Genomic DNA, 23,780 nt, shown 5'->3' on the forward strand with positions numbered 1-23,780 from the left:
AGCTGTGTCCCTCAGAATCCCTCTGAAGAGTACTGACATTAGGCAGAAAAGTGGGGAATTACACTTAATCAGAAAAGGTGTATTAATACATATGCTCTGATTCTCTCACAGACTCTACTTAATGTCTGCAATATATTACAGGTGTACATCACTTATATGTACCTTTCCCTGAGGCTGTTCAAATATATACCTGAGTGTATCAGATGCCTGGCAGAGGCAGAAATACACAGGCATTTCAGCTTTTCTGCTGTTACACACTCTGCAAATAGCTTTGGAATGAGTTCCACAAGCATATATGTAGGTGTACAACACAGAAATATCAAAGGATGTAGCCATGTACTGGTAGCAACCAACTGTGACAATGCCATTGTTCCAGTGCTGAAAAGACCGGTGTGGTGCACAGACAAAAAATAATAGGCTAACCTCTGGCTACCATCTGGATATGTCCACAGGTGGGAGCTATGCAGACATACTACTTGCCTTGATAGACTAACAGGTACACAGCAACCCTCTATGTTCAACAAGATAAACATTACACAATAATATATAATGCTCTCAGTACTTCTGCACCCCTACCCAAAAGAACAATATACCTGTGTATTCAGGCTCTACCAAGGATGTAGGTAGGCATACTCAGTACTGAGATTTGTCCAGTTGTCTTGAGCAGCATGTGCTAATGTCAACACAAATAAACAACAAACTGTTCAGAAGTGAGTTAATTAATATTTACAGTACAGTAGTGCACAAATAGTTAATGTGCCAGAAGAATACATTGCAATAACTACTGTTGTATGGCAGTTAATTGTCTTATTAGAAAAGAAAGTACATACTCCCATGTATCTTCTGTAAGCATTTGGAGGGGTGAGTAAAATTCTACACTGACAAGTGTGTACTAGAAGCAGCAACATTCAGGTTTGAGTACATCATGCAAATCACTGGCTACAACCCTAACTTCAGATATAAGAAGAATACCAACCATCTGACTGACACAACGGTGTCCACAGCAAACAAGCATGGGCCCCACTTTGGAAAACTGAAAGGGCTATGCCTACCTAACTTAGCATTTTGTAGCAGTGGGCTGCTATGACAGTGAGTACTGCAATTACCACACAGCAGGCTGCATGCAATTAATAAATGGTGGGCACCAACTGGTGCAGAGGCCATCACATGCACATGTGCAGATACCTAGAAAAGCAGGCTGTACTTGCTGTCCACACATGCAGTAATCTCATTGCAGCAACAGAGAGAGAGAGAGAGTGAAAGCGAGAGCGAGAGAGATACAGAGACACATACACAGACACAGGCAAAGAAAGAAAGAGCAACATCAACAGACAGAGAAAACCCAAACCAAAAGAAAAATTATTTCCTTTAAAAACAGACGGAACAGCGAAATACAAAGGAAAGGTATGTAACACATATGTATTTCCTGGCATGTAGTAGATGTTTTTGAAGAGTACTCCACATACTGTGAATCATCCATATGTGGCAGCAGTATGTATCTATATTCATCTGTACATGTGCATAGGGCAAGGGACATACTGCAACTGTTTGTGAAGGGTGTGTGTGTGTATGTGTATATATATATATATATATATATATATATATATATATATATATGTTGTTGAAGGTTGTTATGTGCATATTTCTATGTAGGTTGTAGTGTGTGGCAAAGAAAACAGCATGCAGTGCTTGTATATGACATGTGGTGGTTAAACGCTGTGGGTATGCTTCGTCAGTTTTGCAGTGTTGCAGCCAGTGAGGCCTGCTAAAGCTACATGGGCTGAGGACACCTTCAATGCAGTCTACACAACAGTGTGCAATAATATTACATAACTGTATATCTCACAACTGTTGCATAATTCATATTCCCATCATGAAACGTGGACTGTATATGTGCCTATATGTACATCTATATGTACAGCAATGGATGTTCATATGTATGTGTGTGTATGTATGTGTATGTATATATATATATATATATATATATATATATATATATATATATATATATCTAAGGAGAGAGAGAGAGAAAGAGAGACATGGGGCATACTTATTGCCACAGGTGCCTGGTGACCAAGGTATGGACTGAAGCTCAATGTAGACACTGCAGTGCCATCCCTTCTTGCCAAAACACTGTACCCATTAACTACCACATAGGTGGTAGTCTACCTAACACCAAAGGTGTGATAAGGAAACATGGGACACAGGTGGACAGTAGCCTCCCCTTTGATAATCACAGTGCCACACTCGTCATGTACTCTGTCTACGTGGTACACGTCATCACAAAAGGTGTGTCATCTAGGGAAATATAGGTCAGTGTTTTCCTCTACTCATCACACTTAAAAGCCATTATAGAGTACAATGCCTCATGTGGTATGTACCTCACATGACAACTACAGCAACTGGAAAGACCACAGACATACCTTGCAAAGAGTAATACCGGCCTCAAACAGATGCCCTATGCAGACCAACTCACAAAACCACAGCTACACTGTGTTGCATAGCGTCTACCAGAGGTGACCTCTGCCTAACATACAGAGCTATGTCACACCCATAGCTGTTGGACATCCTCCACGTAAACATATTACAATCCCTCCCAGATACACGCTCTAGGGCCCTAAACCTTGTCAGCTCACTAAACAGCACATGCTGGAGGGATAGAGTCCTAACTCAGAGACATGCCATACTCTGGAACAAACCACCTATCAATAGCAAACAAAGCTCCTCATTAGCAGTTGTCATAAATACTCCTGATGATTGGTTGGGAGATAGGAAATACACCCTGGGAATCACCTCTGTGGCTCTGGTTGACAGGGGCAAGTGAAATTAAATTACATGTGTGTCAAAGGCCAGGGTAGTTTATGGCTAGGCTGCTGTAGGCCCTAGGGCCAATAGCATATTACATACCTATGACACGATGCACACACACATGTACTTAGTACAATAATTGCTATGTGAGGTTGACTGAGTGTGATTGTGAATGTGTTGGTGAATGTGTATAAGGTCTGTAAAGGTGTGATAGCTTAGTGTGAAATTGTTTCTGTCATGGTAGTTTGTGTCCTAGCTGTGATCCCAGCAATAGATGTGTATGCTATTGCTAGGCAGAAAAAGTAGTATGGCATACGGTGTGATGTAGTCCCTTGTTGTCGACTGTGGTGTCCCATTGTAGGCTAAAGCAATACATGTATGCTTAGTGAGTGGTACTGCTGGTGAATCCAACTCCCATATGAACTGTAGTACTACCTGAAGTTGTAGGCCTAAGCAGTACAGTATGGTGTATGTTCACATTGCTTGGAAACACTGTTTTGTGTGTTCCCTGTAGTTCTCACAGATTACATACCTCAGGCATAAGGTTTTGTAAGTAGTGACACACAGTACTGTATGGTACACAGGTAAAGCTCATTTGGGTTGGCATACATTTGTGTGTTGTATGTATGTCTGATGTGTGTGTAATTATGCCTGTACCATGCCCTCAATCATATCTGTGTCACAGGGTATACGTGTGCATCTAGCAACATGTATAGTCTAGTACAGCAGTATGCCACCTATATTAACAACTGTGCACATATGTTAGGCAGGAATTTGGCATCAACGACTACTGTGGTATACTGGTAATATTTTAACTGTACTTTACATTCATTGCAAAGGATGACATCTTTCTTTATGCATTACCTTGATATATACCTCCTGTGGCTAGGTGGTGCATTGTGTCACATACAGTGTGCCATGTACTGGTGTATAGTCTTACATACTGGCTTCTCTTTGCTGCTGTGCAGAATATGGTTTGATATATAGAGCGTGCCAGGCACTGTCATCCAGTTGTGGCCTGAGCACTAATATGTAACATTGAACATGTGTATCCTCTGACAACCAATCGGATGCTAAATATGGCAGTTAATTGATATCTATACTTTAGGATGTTAAGTGTGCCACATGACTTGCTCACACATCTTGTTTAATTGTCTTCCAGGGGCATGTCCCACCAAAGAAATCCATGTTATACAGCTGCAGAGGAAGCCGAAATACACAGCAGCCTGGTGCAGCACTACACCCTGCTGTTCTCTAAAACCAGCCAGGACCAGCATGAGCGGACTGCACTGTGGCAAGATCTTGTTCATCGGGTAAATGACATAGGCATGCATAACCAGACATATGAGCAGGTACGCCATCACTGCAGTGATTTAATTAGACATGTCCGGCAGCGTGCGTCTGTTATCCACTGACAACAGCTTGCCACAGGTGGTGCGGTAGCCATTCATCCCCCCATCACCAGAGTGGAGGAGCTGCTCCTAAGCATGTTGGCTCCTGGCCAACAACAGGAACAGCAACTTACATGTGTCATAATGGAGGCCGGAGCCACCCAGCATGTTGACATGGGGACAGCATATAGTTGGCATTGGCCAGGACAGTGTGGTATCCATGGCACATGCATCCAAACACAGCAGCCATACACAGATGTCTGGAAGGGTACCACATAGGCAGATGTCCAGGGGTTCTCGTAGGAACACTGCTGCTCATCATGCCACTGGCAGATGTGCCACAGGTCTGACAACGTCACGCATGTTCCAGGCTGTCATGGAGGCACAGGCACATATGGAACGGTACACCAGACAGGGACTAAGGGCACAGAGAGCCCATAACGCCACCGTCATTGACATTATCCGTGACCTAGCAGGTGCCATCCATCATTACACCGAGGTCACTGATAGACATTGGGGAGAGACATTAGATGTCCTCCGCAATGTCATGTCCATTTCTCAGGAAAGTGTGGGACAGTTGAGACGTCGATGTGGATGTATGCCAGCAACATCAGCAGCTGGCAGTCGCCGCGGACATCACTCAAGCCACAGCCGCTCCCGTAGTTCCAGTACCAGCCCCAGCAATGTTGGGGTGGGCTGTCCATACAATGTCCTAGAAGACCACATGCACGTGACTCTGGACAGTCCCAGCAGGGACCTGTGTCCAGTGTACATCCATCCACCTCTGGGGAAAGTACTCAGTCTGGCTTAGTACCTGATAGTGTCAGTAGCACCCCTGCCAGGCACAGGTATCGTATCCATGGCCAGAGATGGTGATCTGTAAAGCCTCACAGGTACAGTCTGTGGGTGTCCCACAAATACCCATATATGGCAGCCACATGGTGGAACTGTGTGCATGCAGACACACACACATACTCCAGACACCTAGGGCTAACACATACCCACACACATTACAACATTGGCCCATTCCAGCATTCTTGCCCCTCACACACACACACACACACACACACACACACACACACACACACACACACACACACACACACACACACACACACAAACACACACGCACGCACACACATATACATGTCAATTGGATGGCTCACTGTAGGCCTCTGGCGAACCAACAACACACCCTGTGCATATAATGAAACCTGCACCACCTCCTGTCATCTGTAACATCGATGCAGGAACAGGCTACCATGGTGCTGATGCACAGAGTGTCTATATAGCAGTATAGCAATGTTAGCATGTTGTCAGCTGTAGAGGTTAATGATAAGCTTGAAGGTGTAGCTGAGCAGGCATGATGCATTAAAGCTATGATTGTCATTGTAGTGGTGTTTACACCAGTGTTGGTTCCAATTGTGTATTGTCCGGTCACGTGCCACTTGGCTGATGTGTGCAGTATTGGCAGCATGTGTTAGAGAGTGAACAGTATGTGTGGGATGTGTGCAGCACAGATTTGCAGGTGTACAGTTGTGAACATGGTGGAGGTGCACTGTCTGCATGTACATGCATAGTGGACACATGGCCAGGGTGACATGCTCTGTATTACACAGTAACACTCCATAGTTTCTATTGGTGGCCAGTATGCATTGTATTACACACATTCCGGAACTTGACTACACAAGTGTGTATGACATGGTTTGACAATGTGCTGTGGGTGATACTGTTACTATAGGTCATTGTTTTGCATTCTGGTGGTATACATCACTTCAACAGCCTGACGATAACCAATCGTTAGATGATGTCTTGACAACCGACACACAGATGTAGGACACACAGCAACATTTGGATCCTTCAAGTACTATACAATGCCAGTAACCACTGGTATTCACCTGCACCCATTACTGAGACCACTCCTGTTTGGCATATAGCTCTGTTAGGTACATGCAATCACAGTAGGGATATGTCCGTCCACCTCTGGTAATGCATACTGTGGCCTAGAATGCGTTCTCCAGATGACACACACATCCTCCACAAGGGTATCATACAGACAGATGCCTGTTGTCAAACCCATGCTGTAATGCTATAAGCCAAACTAAGCATAGTCATCCACCTTTAAGGAACATATTATCCCCACAGTATCACATAGGTAGTAGCCACCAACATGATGAACAGGTACCGATGTGTACATGCAACCAAGTGTTATGTCATCTCTCCTTTGTTAATCACATTTCCAAAGGTATTTTGGAATCCCTTGGTGGATGACATGAGCAATAAGGGGTCTGCATGCATATCCACAGTTTGTTCTACACCTATGAATAGTCATCATGGTCAGACTTTGCTGCGTTTGAACAGGTCTGACATATACCTCGGCCATAAACCCTCACTCACACATTCCAATAGGAATCATAATGACTTTGTGTGACACAGATGACCTAGGCCAGGGATCACTGCAGTGGCTGGCCTTGTCACAAGCATACAGATGTGACCTAAGGTCTGGGAAGCAGCAGCACAGAATGGCAAGGATGACAGCTGTATTCACGGAGAAAGCAGGGTTACCACACATGCAATCATTGAGGTAACATGTACAGATATGTATTTGACACACAGCTAGCTCACATGTGCAATGCATACTGATATGTCATACAGTGGTAAAAGCAAAACCCATAACACATTGACCAACAGTGTCACACGCATACAGCACACACACTCACCAAGTGCAGGATTCAAACCCCTACCTAACTACTTCATGATACTAGAAGAGTATGCATTAACACGATGCACTATGCACATTACTGTCAGTTCTTTTTTCCACAGGTATAGTTGTAGGATCGTGACATCATCAGACTTGACAAAGGTTAGATTACCACTTTTGAGGTGTTTCCCTACTCTCCTAAAAGGTTGTTCCTTCCCAAGGAGAACACACACAGTTGCCCAGTGCAGGATTCAAACCCCTACCTAACTACTTCATGATACTAGAAGAGTATGCATTAACACGACACACTATACAGATCACTGAGAGTTTTTGTTTCCACAGGTATATTTGTAGGATTGTGACATCATCAGACTTGACAAAGGTTAGATTACCACTTTTGAGGTGTTTCACTACTCACCTAAAAGGTTGTTTCTTCCCAAGGTGAGCACACACAAACACACAGTTGTCAAGTACAGGATTCAAAACCCTACCTAACTACTTCATGATACTAGAGGAGTATGCATTAACACGACACACTACACATATTACTGTTTTTTTTTTTTCTACAGGTATATTTGTAGGATGGTGACATCATCAGACTATACAAAGTGTGTTACATTAGGTGACATTAGTTGGCCTACATTGAACGAATGTCTAAACACTTTGGCCATGTAATCATCAAAGGTGTGTTTACTATCTACCTGTGTCCCCAGGGCCATAATTACTTTTTCTGTACATACTGGATTACCATTTACGTGGTAATTTGTGTGCACTTTGTATTACCCAAAGGAGATGACTATGCATTCGTTGACATTCGGCTTGAGGGCATTGTTTTGACACCAGGTATCTGTCTCTGTAAGACACTTCTGGAAGATGTCTGTGTCAGCTGTACAGTCAATTATGGACCACAGTTTCCAGTCATCTGCAAATCTGTTCAGCCTTACACCTGCCATGCTTGCCTGTACCTCTGAGCAGTATCGACTGAACAAGTGGGGTCCCAGGACCAAGACCTGTGTGATGCCATTTGTGACTGGCTTAGAGTTGGACATGGCACCCACAACTATGAACATGTGTGTTTGATCTGTGAGCCCCTTGGCCACCCATCCTGTGACATAGCTGTTCATGTTCAAGCTGGTACACTTGTCCATGATGACAGAGTGGGGAATGGTGTGGTAAGCCCTTAGTGAGGTCCAGGTGGGCTGTGTGGACTGCTTTCACCTCCATCTATGTTCATGGTAACTGTTTTAAATAAGTCAACTAGGTTTGGGAGCCAGGCTATGCCTTTACAAGACGAAGTTGTGTAGAGTCCAGTGTCTGGAGATCTCCAATGTCTCAGTGTATGGGTTCCATGATGATTTGCTCAATAGCTCTGTAGACCAGGCTGAGTACACATGTTGGGCAATGGTTACCAGGTTCTGTTTTGGCACACCCTTTGTGGAGCTGGATGACTGTTAGTGTATGCCATTCTTTGGGTACACAGCCTGTGATATACTTGAGTCTGGACAGTGAATGTAGGTGAGGGTGTAGTTCCTTGTGGGCCTAGTGTAAGACCCAGCCTGGGACAACTTACAGTCACATTGATGCTATGTTCTTAGCTTTGGTGAGGGCTGTCTTTACCTGCATGTCCATAACATCTGTGTCTCTGCATCCTTCTGTGATAGACACAGGCCCTTTTGGGGGTGATGGGGGGGAGTTTACACTGCACTTGTCCCCCTGGGTGTGGGCAATGAAAGTTGGTTTGGTGTATGTCATTACTTTTTTCAGTAGCTGACAGCATATTTGGAAGCTGACACCTACATGTCTGATATAGCTACCGAAGGCTTTGTGGTTGTTATTTTTACATTCCTTGGCAATTTGTCTTTAGAAACTGTCCTTGGATTATTTTATGAGCGATCATTGTTTCATCCTAATAATGATCAGTGATGCCTTTCCTTTAGTAAAGTTGGCTCTATCAGGTGTTAGTTTCCTCCTTCTGTTGTCTAGCTTATTTATGGGCAATGACCACCAGATTGTTTTCTTATTTTTGGAGGCGTGCATCTTGGTTTTATTTGTGATGTCTAGATCCATGCATCCCTGTAGATGCTCATAGGATGCACTTTTAAATGATTTGGCAGATTGTATACCATTATCCTATAGCAAGAGGGCTTTGGAACTTTCCACTTTGGTCTTGGGAAGTGTGCAGTTTGCTTTTGAAAATGTCTTTACAGTGGTTTCATTGACTGGATGTGGGGGCGGGATGTGGATGTCCAGTGTGATTACTTAATTATCTGAAATTACCAGCAAGGGGTTTATCTCTGTTGTGGAACACTGGTACCCCATGTTGGTGATGATCATGTCCAGTATGTTGTCACCTCTAGTAGGCATGGTGACAAGCTGTTCCAGGGTGTTAGAGTTTCTTAACTCTAGGACACATTGGACAAAGGACATTGTATACTAGTAATTCATCCACTCAATGTTTGGGTAGTTGTAATCTCCTCATATAATGGTGTTTGATAGGACCTTTATATTTGCCATTGTTCTCCAGAATACTGAGTGAGATTCCTGAGACAAGGTATATGATCTGTAGCAGGCTACAATCTGATGGTCAGCTTTGCCCAATGTTAGTTGCATTTGCATGGTCTCCAAGGCCTCATGTTGTGGCAGTAACCTGGAGGTGTGGATATCCATAAGGTAAATGGCTACACCACTTCCTTTTGTATTTCACTCATGGTCTTGGGTCCAAAGGTCAGGGAGATTGTGAGTGTTTTATGTGGATCATATCCAACAGCTGTATGTTTGACATAGATTTGTATGTTTCGCAGTGAACACCTCTGAGTGGGCGATATGCAAGGGAGTACAGACGGAGCATTTTGTGATGGTCTGTGTATGGCATGTATTTCAGGCCACTAATGCTCTTTGTGAGGTATTGCTGCTGGCTTTCCAGTTGTTGTAGTTGTCTTGTGAGGTACATAGCAACAGTGGTGTTGTACTCTTTTATAGTTCTAGTGAGTGGTGAGTAGAGGGGAACAATGTCCTCTTTTATTCTGTATGAGACACATTTTGGGATGAGGTGTGCCACATAAGAGGGTTTCCTGACTACTGTGGGAATGTGCTTATCACAGTTGTAGCCACTGTCTACCCGTGACCCAAGGTCTCTTGTCACACTTAAAGTGTGAGGTATACTACCACCTATGTTGTAGTTCTTGGCTATAGAGATTTTAAAAAAGGTGATGATAATTCACCTTTTGGCATTGAGCTACAGCCCATGGCTTGGACAACAGCCATCTGTCTCAGTGAGGCCCTTTTGTAGGATGTCCACATCTTTAGTGTTTACAATGATTACTCCTAGTTTGTAGTCCTCTGGAAACTTCAGTAGCCACAGAACTTCCATGTTAATGTTTACTTCAGGAAAGTAGATACTACACAGCCTGGGAAGTTATCTAGTCCCATGGCTGCTGTGATACTGGCTTTGGAGAGTGTTTTTTACCTGTGCAGCCGTGATGACAGCAACTTTGCATTCTTCCATTACAGGCATGTGCTCTTTCATGGGTGAGAGGGGAGTAAAATTAACACTGATCCTATCTGCCAGAATGTTGCCAATATCAGTTGGCTCTGTACATTTAGTGCCATTGAGCTGTAACTCAGAACAGATCTGAGTGTAACCATGACATGGACCTGTCTGTTGGGAAGAGATCTCCTGCGTAGACAGTATGCAACAGAGTACAGCTCAGGTTACATTCATTCTTGTTGCATGGGGTAACTATCTGAGGCCAGTAATTCTCTTGTTAAGGTTCTTCATTGGTCTTTCTAGTTGCTGAACGTGCCTAGTCAGATTCCTTGCAAGTGTGTTGTGGTAGTCTCTGACAGGTCTGATGATTGCTGAGTAGTGGCAACCTCCTTTGACCTACATGCACAGACCTTGGCAGTTTGTGTGTAAATATAGCAGGATTTTCAGACCACTTTGTGAATGTGTTTCTGGAAGTAGAGATGACTATACACATTTGTCCATAGATCCCTTATTATCACATCCGTATTTAGCCTAAGTGTGTGAGCATGCCCAGTATGACCTTTCAGTGTGATGCTAAATGAAATCCACTGCATTTGTTGGAGTGTGTGAGCACGCACAGTATACACATTTATACTATATGTGTATGGTAAATCAAGGTGTATTTTTACAGCAGGGCTCACCTTTGTGTCATAGATCAACAGGGATCATGCTGTGCTTGCAGGGCTTCCATGAGACACTTTGCCTAGACCTATCATCTTTTCTACATACAGGGGGTACAGCTATTCTTTGTACATTTCTACCCGTGGGTACACCGGATTGTTACTGTGGGTGTACATAGGATGTGGGTTTCACCTGACACTTATACACATTTGCTGTGCCTGCACTGCTATGTACAGGGCACCATTACAGTCTGTACTGTTGCCTATCGTACTGGCTTGAGGCATACTTCTGTACTACAGATCTTCGCATCCATTGCCACATATATTAGCTTGTGACTTCATAGCCTACACAACCCACATCACAACGCTTGGCCTGATGTTCTCTGTCTGCATAGGCGTGTGGGTGAGGTTACCCATTTGCCTCATTAGGGGCATGATACAGCATTGCTTTCTGTTTGCATTAGTGTACAATTGTCCTGCTGTGTCTGTACCACTGTAATGCTATCATGGCTTAGTGGTTCAGTACTCTGACTATCGTGCACGGTATCCTGGATTCAAGCCCTGTCACCGCTTTTTACTTTCATGCTGGCCAGACCAGACTGCTTAAGGAACAGTAAAACAGATATGAGCATGTTTAACTGACTTTGCTCAACTTTGGCCGACCTTGGCCAACATTGCATGAGCAATTTTGTTTACATATACTAGATATTGGTAAAAGCTGCTTACATTGCAATCATGCCTCAGGTGGTGCTGCAGGGCTGCCTATGTTGGATGCACATACTACACTCCCTATACATGTTTGGAAACAGGTAGTGTCAAGTTAGGCATCCCTTTTATTTTATGTGTGAGTCAGTGAGAGGTATAATTTCCAGCGTTCCTATTGAGCCAGTGTATGTGCTATGTGTTGCCTCTTTGCCAAGGACAAGGCATACTGGGCACGCCTCCTTCTGCCTACAGGGGCAGGCTCAGGTTGTTCCTCCTCTGAGTCACGCTGTGCCTGTGCAGGCCTTGGCAATGGTGGGGGGCTGTTTGACCCTGCCCCATGCTGTTCCTGCTGCAGCTGTTTTCACAGGATCATATTGTGTAGCAAGGCACATACCATAACAATTTGCATACATGTAGTTGGTGAGGACTGCAAGGCTCCACCAGATTTGTCCAGGCACCAGAACCGTGACTTGGGCATCCCAAACACATGCTCAATTACATTTCGTGTTTGTGCGTGTGCCTCATTATGGAGATCTTGTTCAGGTGTGTGTGCATTTCTGATGGGTGCCATCAGCCACGGCTCCAGTGCGTATCCAGCATCCCCCACTAGGTGACCATCAGGGATGTCCCCATTTGCAAATGTCTGGTACAGCTGTGACAGATGCCAGATATGGGAATCGTGGTAGCTTCCAGGACAGCCAGCACACACATTCAGTATTATGCCCTGGGTATCGCACATGACCTGGCAGTTGATGGACTGGAAGCCCTTGCGGATGATGTAGGCCCTGCCCCACTCACCAGCTGGTGCTTTGATGTGTATGTGCATGCAGTCAATTGCACCTACTACCTCAGGGTATTCCGCTATTTGCTGGAAGAGATGCATATTGCTGGCAAATACCTCACGGGAATTGGGGAAATATACATGATCACTGACATATGCTGACATGGCATTCAGGAACTGGTGCAGTACCCTTGATGCTGATGCCTGTGAGATCCCCATCATATCACCAGTTGGTCTCTGGAAGGTACCTGTTGCTAGTATTCTTAGGCCAACACATACCTTGGTTTCCACTGGGATGGGTTCCCCTCTGTTGGTTCTGTGTGTGAGGTGTGGCCTGCACAGCTCAACAATTTGCTGCAGGAGCTCTCTGTCCACTCTATAGCGCTCCACTATCTCCAACTCATGTAGACCTTGGTTGGTTTCCCTGGGTCTGTACACTCTTCTCCATCTCCTCACTGTGGGTTGCTCAGCAGCATTCGCAATGGCACCACTCTCAGCATCTTGCACATGTTGCCTTATAACAGCAATAGCAGCCCCTAACATTTTTATGTCTCAGTTTAAGCTTTTTAGGTTTTCACTTCTCTTTGTTGACTGCAGTGTTGCAGTATTTCTGAGAAAAACATGGGGGAATGTTGTTTGCAGAGTTTTAGGTGCTGGGCTGGGCTGGGCTAGTGTACTGCCTGTGTAATTGTCTGATTCTGATTGATTTCACCTGGCAGCTCTGCTAGTTCTCCTTGGTTAACTTCCTACTACTTCCTTTCCTTCCTTTTTCCCATTTCTGTTTCCACAGGGGGCAGCGCTGCGCAAACAAGCGCAAACACATGCACACGCGTGCACACAGGCTTACACGGGCTTAGGCAGGTGCACATTCATGTATACTAGCTTAGACGGCCTAACACAGGTTTACATGGGCACACACCCGTGCACACAGCCTTAGACAGGTTTACACGCATGCACATGCACGCACATGCGTGCACACGTGCGCACACAGTGTAAGCAGCTTTGCAAGAAACTTTAGTGATAGCCACGGCGTACACCTTCGGTTTCTTGATTTCAGTTTAGACAACTGTAGACACACCTCTTTTAGTCCTGAGTAACTCACAGCAAACACATGCCACTCTACTCCAATAAGATTACAGTCTTTTTGATACATACCCCCTCATGATGTCACCCATCTTCTACTCTGTTACTCCCTTTTTCCTACTCTTACACTATAGGGACATCACATAGCAGGAAATATTGGAATTCACTGTCCTTATCCTTATTTGCATAGAATTGCCTACTAATGCTTGGTTACATCTCTCAGACTGAGCTTCCCCCCTTAACAACCTCTACTCAGTAGCCATGTTGTCTTCAGCCTGCCATTCACTTGCATGGCAGATTAATATTTTGAATAAAATCCCTATTTGTGGCTTTTATTTTTTGTTTTTCTGGTTTTTAGAGCACAGCACATTTGCGCGGCACTGTGCTACGCTTAAACATCGGAGATCGAGGTAAAAAAAAATATTTTTTTTTATTTTGCAATGGAAAAACATGCCAATGACTGTACATTTGGCCATTGGCATGCTTCCTCCACTGGATGCATCCTTTATTTGGAGCTGTCATGGCTTAGTTTTGCTATTTGCAGAACGGTACTCAGTTGCCAACTGAGTACATTTCTGCAAATAACACTACTCTTACTCGGACAGGTTAGTGTTTCCTGGATCGCAAATTTACCTAATTTGCATAGCTTTCAGCAGCAAATGAAGTAATTTGCATAACCTAACCCTGTACGTGTAAGGAGCTCTCTTGCACGCCCCTGCCGGCTGTTTTTGGATCGCTCGGCAGACATGTTGGCTGCATGGAGTCTTACTCTAGTCTTAGACTCCATGCAAGCCTTCATAAATCCAGCCCATAGATTTTCATATAGAAAGAAAACACATTTGATACCTACTATAATACTGGGTAAAATAGCCTATGTTGCAAACATTTATATGATACCAGTATGTATGTCTTTCAGCTTATCCCAGTTAGGGGTCGCCACAGTGGAACTCTGGTCTGTAATGATTGACAGTTGATTTTTAGAGTGCCGAGTTGCCAGCCTGACGCCCAACCTTCAAAGAAGGCACACCCATTCACGCATGCACCTACCTGCATGTCTTTAGACATCATTTGACCATGGGGAGGATATGCAGACTCCACACAAAAGGCAGTCCAGCTGAGAATCGAATGGGAGAACCTCTTGCTGTGAGGCGACAATGCTAACCACTGCACCACCGTGACCCTTATTTATATGATACCAGTGAGATAGGAAAAAGAAATTATGATGACAGTATTTTCATTAATTTGGGGGTTGAGACTGAACCCTGTAAAGAGAGGAATTTTATATATGAAAGAAGAGTGGGCGGCCACTTTTAATAAACCCAATTGTACATGCAGCCTCTTTAAATATGTATAAAGTATTAAATGGAGGTATGAAAGATAAGAATTTGATAGAGACAATAATGTATGGTAAATACAAGCAAATTTGGGAAGGTATGGAAATGAAGCAAAGAGGTAAATGTGTCATTAATGAAGAAATGAAAGAACTTTATAGCAAAATTGTGTTGTGGAAACAAAAAGAATGTAGTAAAAAGAATAGAGAAGAATGGTATGCTAATATTATGAAATATTTTTTATTTTGTTGATCCATGGCAAGAGTTAGAAACACAAGTTGGAAAAAGCAATAATGATGAGATACACAAATTATAAAATAATTAAAGAAAGTATTAATTTTTGTGGAGGTTGTGCACAGGTAAATTACCAGTAAAAGCAAATATGGCATACAAAAGTTAAAAGATAGAATATGCAATAAGTGTAAAGAGTTTGAAACTGCAGAACATGTATTTTTAAAATGTAAAAGAAATCAAGAGTTGTAGAAAGAAGTATGTAAACATAATTTAATTAAAGAAAATTTAAATATGGGCATGATAGACTGGTTATTATGGACTGCAATGTTAAGAAAAGGCAAAGAACATGGACAGAGTTACATTTTATGTAACATGGACAATTTGGAATGAGAGACTTAATGAGATTAAATACAATGGAAAATGGACATTAACAAAATATTGGCACAAATGTGGTTTAGGCTGTAGGTAAACAGGTGGGAGAAACACTTAAAAAAGTTGATGTATTGAGTGATGTTATTTATGTAAATAATGTAAATATGTAAATAATATGAAATGTATGAATGTTTATAAAAAAACTACTCATAGTGTACAGGGATGCTATTGCTAGTGACACTTTCTTTTTCCAGTATTAGCAAGAAGGTGGCTTGGAGAAGCAGGGAGAAGGAATAGAGTATGTCAAGAGTTGTGACGAGGTTGATTTACTAAGGAAAAGTGAACAGTTGTAGATGGATGGGAAAAAGGGGGGGCAGAGTAGAGAGGTAATGTCAGAAGGGCAGATGTGTGAAGTTGAAGGAGTGGAATGCTGTGAGGGGTTGAAGTCTGTTGGGCCTTCCCAAGGGCAGCTTAGTGCATTAAATGGGACAGCAGCTGTACCATTTGTGGACTCAGAAGATATCTTTCAACAAAATCATCTTAAGGAAGAAGATTCAACATAGTCATGTGTTGTTACAGCCCTCCACTGAGGAGGGTTGTGGCATGTTTATTTAAAAGAAATTTTAGACCAGACTGAACCAGAGAGTGCGACGACAGCATCATGGGGTGAAATTATGATGAAGATACAGGAAGAAGAGGTGGTAGCGACTGCAGTAATGAAGAGATCATATGTGCAGATGGTAAAAGAAGGAGAGAGATAAGTGGAAAGACTTAAAGTGATAGCGAGGAAGAAATTCATAATAAGACTAAGTAATAAAGAGGAAAAAAAGGGCTCAGAAGATATGAGGTTTGGGACACTGAGACTGCAGCATTGAATATGCTCCCTAAAGAGGTAACAGCTTTTATTCACATTAATAAATAAATAAACATATTGTGCCATTTTGTTTGAGACTGGGCAGTATATGGAGAAATTTTTATAACAGTTACCATTAAAAAAAACACAATCCTTACAAATCTTAAATGGTGCAAGCTTTTCACAATAAGACTAAAAAGAGGATTTTTGTGCAATTTCAAAATGAAGTTGAAAAAGAATTGTTAAAGGACTATTTAAAGACGTTATGTAAAAAAGTTATGGACACTACAAAAATATATAGTGATAGAGGTTTATGGACTGGGGGTTGGGAATATAGGGTGATTTTTGAAAAGGAAAAATGTAAACGATATGCATATTACAAGTGTGATAAATATGGGTGATAATAGAAATTTTGTTGAATATAGGGGGCAAGTGAAAACATGCATTTTTGTGTGGAAAAGATGGCCATTTGATCAGTAATTGTGACAAAAAGAAATGTGGTAAGCCAAGGCATGAAGTTAAGAAATGTGATATAATATGTAAAAAATATGGGTGAACTGGGCATGTATGAGTGGATTGTGAAGAAAATGTAGATATAGAACAAGAGGAGATACAAGAATGCATACATTATAGCAACATGAAGAACACATTGCTATACAAGAAAGTAATAAAGAAATAACAGTGGATGAGAAAAATGAAAAAAAATGAAGGAGAGGAAGTAGTGCAATATACAAGTGAAGAGGAATATGTAAACTGCAAAGTAGGGAGAGGGAAAATAATTCAATAGGGAAAAGGGTGAAAACAGAAAAGGAAGTTTAAAAGTGTAATTGTAAGAGAAAATAAGCAAAGGACAGATGTGTAAGGGGATACTAATCTTATTTTATAAGAAGGATGAACATTTTAGCAATAAATGTCAATAGTATAAACAAAATATTAAAAGAAGAATATGGATATTAGAATGCTGTGCTTTACTTGATATGAATATAATTATATTAGAAGATACGAGAGAATTAGCAGAAGAAAAAGCTACAAACAGAAGAGCTATGGGGTGGAAATATTATTATGAAAGACTTAATCAACCACATGGAGAACTTATTGGGGAAGATCAAGGCTTCACAAACTGAAAACACTAACTTATTGAGGAAGATTAAGGCTTTGCAAACTGAAAACAATTATTTCAAGAAATGTTTAGAACTCAGTATTGTCCTGCAGGTACTATATATTTTCAAATTCCCTTTTGGCTTGGTTTATGCCAATCTAATGTACCAGGACTTTGTTCAAATGTTCAACAGGCATGATTGTGAATTAACAGAGAAAATTATAAAGTTTAATAAGATTAGAATAGGTAGCTTATCACGAGAATTATATAAACTTAATACAAACATTGGGAATGATTTAATTTTTGATCAGTGGCAGAATTTTTATATTAAAACTCTTTCAAATATTGAGACAAAATGTAGTAAAATATTCAAGAAAAAACATAAAAAAAAATAGATAGAGACACTAAACAATATGAAAAGAATGAAGCTCACCCCTTAAAAATAATAGAATACAAAATTCATGACAGGAAACTGATGGTAAGAATAGCAACAGTGATGACTCTAAAAGGACAAAATGAAACAATAGGAACAACTAGACATCCAATATAAGAACCGCAAGGTCCCAGGATTTTCATTACCCCCACCCCCAACAGACAAAGAAGTGCTACAGGAGGATATCAGGAACTCCGGACAATTAACACAAGAGAATTACATGGAGAATTGGGGAAGAGGGAGAAACAGGTTTTCCTACTAGTAGAGGGGGATGGTAAGATAGTAAACACTAAATGGACTCAGCATTTAAAATTATACAAACCTACACATCACCAAGGTTTATTTCACCTTATTTCAGAAAGGGTTGAAGTTTATCCCTCAAATAAATTTTGATATTGTCGACACCATCTTGGAACTAAATTTATTTATGTGGAAACTGAATTTAGCTATATTTTTCAAGGACAGACAAGGAGAGGAAACTAAGGTCCCATTCACTAAAGAACTAGCAAAAAAGAAAAGTACTTTTAACCCCCATTTTCACCGCACTTTAAATATATTGGAGAAGGTAAAAAGAGCAGAAACTTACCAACTTGAAAAGAGGAGCAAACAGTTTTTAACTTGAAGGAAATTGAAAGGGAACTATTTGACAGGCTACGTAATAATAAGGCCATCATATGTATCATGAAAACTGACAAGGGAGGGGCTATAGTTCTTTATAACAGAACTGATTACCTTAAAGTTATGAATGACTTATTTTGGGACACCACTACCTACCTAGCCATTTCTGTTAATGAAGTAGGTATAGCTTACTATATGATAGATTCTCACCTGGAAGAATACCTGGCAGAACAAGAATTACAGGTGAAATTTACAACTTTATTAAAGTTGACAATCCTGTGGTTCCTACCATCTCTGGAATCCCCAAAGTTCACAAGTGTATAGATAACCAACCAATTAGACCAATAGTTACAGCAAGGGGATCAAAACCTACCCTACTGGTGTTGCCATTAACAGACGGGTCAGCCAGTCTACCAGAATATTGACCATTTAATTAAGGATTCTTGGGACATTTTGGGGATATTGAAACAGGAGTTATGGTCTGAAGATTTCATTTACTTAACTATTTCTTTCTCAAATTTTAACCATGTACACTATTTACATTAGCCTGACACTATAACAGATGTTTATGTATACAGTTACTTTATAAGTATGTCTAATCCGTTATCAGAGTGTCTGATCAATTATTGTATAGTGTCAATCAACGATAAGACTTTTCCCCTAGGGTTGTTGATAAATGGCTTGGGATAAATTCTTAGTTCTTTCATTTTAATTTCCAATAATGCTATGGTCTTTAGTAGGCTATAGAAGTCTTCCAAAGTTGGTATTGATTTTGTATTCCATCTTCTTGTTATACACTTCCTTGAAATTACAAGATACATGTTTGACCTATTCAAATGAGGACCTTCGTTCACATTTAAATATACAAGAGCTTTAGTTAAATAAAATGATTCATTAAATAAAGCTTGTAGAAAGTTATTAATACCATTCCAAAATGCCTTAATTTTAACACAATCAAAGAAAATGTTGTTCCAGTCTGCATTGTGTCCTTCCTCACATCTCCTACATACTCCTTTTATGGAAAAACTAATTTTACTGATTCTGTCTGGGGTTAAGAATGCCAAGATATTTTTTTAAACATTCAGTATAAATTAATCAAATTACTTGTTTCTAGTATAACCCAAATACTACTGATTCTGCTAGATAAGCAATGAGAATCCTAGAAGATGGTTTTCCCCACAGTGCCACTTGTATTTTGGTTATAATTCCTGCATATATGATATGTAAATTTCTGTGTTATATGCATTATTATGGTCAAAAATACAACAGTATATGCTGTGTAGCTGTGTTAGTAAAGTCCAGTACAGGTGTTTAAAAAAATTAGATGTGGATCATCCTCGTGTATTAAGGGGTGAAGTTATGACAAACAATGGCTATGTATATAAGGCATGTTCCTTAGGTCGGAAAGAGCAGGCAAATCTGGAACTTGGACAGTTAAAAGATCATGCACTGGTCTTTCCACAATGTAATGTCTGCAGTACCAATAGCAGCTTAGAGTTGGTATTGCACCTGCAATAAAATGACATTCACTTGAATGCCCTTGCAACTCCCACTCTAATATCACCCACCCCATCCAACCACTACCTTTCTTTCCACTCCACTAACTACCTTGATTATAGCAAGCTCAGATGCTCATAAGCCTTGTACTTATACAGCAGGAACTTCTTATTTTAACATTTGTTAATGTCTGTTATGTACTTCACAGATAAAGACTCTAGTTGCCTACTGATGTACTATGTTCTTCATCTGTAAATATGTTGTAAGTAATTGCTATGTAAATTGTTAATCGTAATGTAATCCAATGTAACTACTGTCTATTTTAACTGTGACGCTTTTCTCCCCGGGCCTCTGCTGAAAATGGACCTACGTCCAGTTGGACACTCCCGGTCAACAAATATAAATAAATAAATAAATAAATAAATAAAATAATTTTCTTTGATATTTTACACTGGTACACTACACCAATGTAATACATCAAAACTGTGTGGTGTGACTAAAACTATTTTTTTATTTTGCAACAAGGCCCCACACTTCCTTGTTAGCCTGTGTGGCTGAAGGAATTATAGAAACCTGTTATGAAGTGGGTTCTACATTTGCGATTAGGCTAGCATACCACACAAACATAAATTTTATTGGAATTCAGATCTAGTTCATTGTATACATGAGATTTTGCCAAACCATTGTCTTTACACTAAGTTTATTATGTTAAAGCAAATGAGACATTCATATATTTTTCACAGAAAATTCTGTAACCGGAATTTAAGCATCATTCCTCATATTATGAGATGAAAGGCCCTAAGTACTGAATAGAAAGCCTTCTCTTTGTTGTACAAAAACATGGTTTCTTCTGAATAGAATCAGAATAAAAACATCTGCCTCCTCCAAAGCAGGGAGAACCAGGGACTTCCCGGCCACTGTGAGAGATAATAATGATTTGAATATTTTTTCCTGAGGTATCCCTATTACTAAGTATGAGCCATGAATGCATTTACCATTAACACCTCTGTCAGAGTGGTGTGCAATTCCATCTAAATGAAATGCTATGTTTTCTAAATTCTTAGGAGCTCCAAAGCATACTCAGACCTAGTTCTGTAATATTCATTTTCAAGACCTCTGTCATGGAAGGTCTCAACAAATGGTTTATGTCTTATCAGAGAGGCAGATGTCAACAACCTTTCAAGCTTGTTTACTCATCCAATAGAGCCCTGTGAGAAATCCCTGAGAATGCTAAGATTATATTGATATTTCTCCATGTAAAATTTGACATTATAAAATATCATAATCCTAGCTCACATGAGACCTAACATTGCTGCAGAGATTGCTGTACAGTGTGAAGACACATTCAAATAGTATGACTTTGCTATAGCCAATAGCTGAAACATGTGTAAAACACTAAAAACATTTAAAGATGTCTTAGAGTATACAATCTATATATGTAGATTGTACAGATAGATTGTATACAATATATATATATATATATATATATATATACATATATACATATATATATATATATATATATATATATATATATATATATATATATATATATATATATATATATATATATATATATATATACGCATATATATATATATATAATATATATATAAGCCTAACAAATGCCCATCCTTTAATAATATCATCCACTATTACTCCCCACTGAGATTTGTATCCTTCACCACAAATCTACTACTGTTCATATCAAAGTCCAACAATTTCTCAGATTATTCCCTTTACAACTATGTATCATAGTAAAACAAGAACAGTCCCAAAAGCTATTTAAATCACACCTAAAGGTACATCTAACAAACACTTGGCTTTGGCAATGCTACGCACCAGCATATCTGACACACCTACACCATGTATTAAAAATGTACCTGGGTAACTCCCACTTATGATACATTACACATTACAGATGCACCTGGGTAACTGCCACTTCCTCTACACTATATAGCACAAATGCACCTGTGTAACTGCCACTTGCACTACACTATGCATTACAAATGCACCCGGTTAACTGCCACTTACCCTACACTATATATATATTACAAATACACCAGGGTAGCTGTCACTTACCCTATATTATATATTATGAATGCACCTGAATAACTTCCAGTTACCCTACACTATATATTATAAATGTGCTGGGGTAACTGCCACGTACCCTGTCAAAAACAAATCACATAAAATGTTAATGCTTCCAAGATACAGACAACTGTGCCTACCCATTTTACTATGAGCTTCCTTACTGCCTTCACAGCTACTTTTTTCTCTGTTCCTTATTCTGGCCCATTCTTTTCTACTGCTGTCCTTCCACTCTCTTCCTCTCTCAAGCAAATCATCTTCACCCATTTTCATGTCTGTTTAGGTTGCAGCTTAGGGTTCTGATGGCTTTGCTGCTATTATTCTTAATATTCAGGTAGCTACTCAGAGTATTTAGGCAATAACTTTGAGTAATGGATCATTTTGTTGATACTGCCTTAATGTAACAGCTATTGCTCCTCTAAGATATTCATACTGACAACCAAACCTGCTAATTTTCAATACTTGATGTTATATTGCACTACTTTACCCAGGTAATATCTAACCAAAGGTGTTATGCTGTATTATTCTGTATTTGTCATCATTACGTGATTATTTGAATTTTTCTATAGTATGTGAGAATTTCTATCACTTTGTTGCCACTGTGTGTCCTTTAAAGAATTTTTATGCAGATTTTCTCACAGGGCCTCTGATAATGGGCCTCATACCCAATTGGATTTTCTAAGTATAAAAAACAAATAACTTGCACTCCATTTTTAATAAAATGCATTTATATGGACTTTGACCACACCATCCATAACCCACATGTAGTGGAAGAATCTAAAATGCACATGGTAACTGAGAAGTTTCTCGGATGTGACCTTTAGTTTAGGACCACCAAGCTCAGTAAAGGTAGATTACAGCCAACTAGAAGGGCCCTGTTAGCACTGGCATTGATCCATATAAATCTCCTGGTCAAAAGAGGTGACTGGGGTGCCACAAAATAAAAGATACGTATCATGTTAAGTAGTCAATCATGGGTCAGGACAATTTTTCCTCACTTAAGAGATGAGATCAGATTACTTCTCAGTGGGCAGAGAACCACTATAAACATAGACCCTCTGCCATATGATAAATTGAGTGGGCTTGAATTAAGCAGTTATCTAAGTTAAGTTAGTGATGTTTTGGCTACAGTAAATTTTTCAATAATGGAGATTTAATATTTCAACTCATTTTATACATATTTTTGACACCTTCACTTTCATGTCCTCAATAGTGTACCCTGCTACTTGATGCATTTAACTTGAGGAATACTGTTGTTCCTTAAAGAGGATGTTTCTAGACTTTTTTTTTGAAATGATGGAGAACTTATATGTTTAAAATACGATGGTGTAATATTGTAATGCCTTGAGATGGGGAGAGTTTTGTTTTATTGACTCTTATAAAGAGGAGAGAGACCACTGAATCTAAATCAGCTTCCACTGGAGCAGATATGGAACTTGTGGCTAGTAGGATCATATAATCATCACATTGAGCATATTAGTAATGGTCAAATGCACTTACTGTGGTACACAAACTATTTCTGTGAACACATTGATAATGCAAAGGATCATAATCACCAGTTCCTGAAACTATCCTGATCAAAAAAATAAACATATCATATATGTTTCATCAGTAACTATACAAAAATTGTCTCTAAT

Source organism: Protopterus annectens, chromosome 1.part1 (genome assembly GCF_019279795.1).
Source record: "Protopterus annectens isolate FY-2018-M chromosome 1.part1, PAN1.0, whole genome shotgun sequence".
Taxonomy (NCBI): Eukaryota; Metazoa; Chordata; order Ceratodontiformes; family Protopteridae; genus Protopterus; species Protopterus annectens.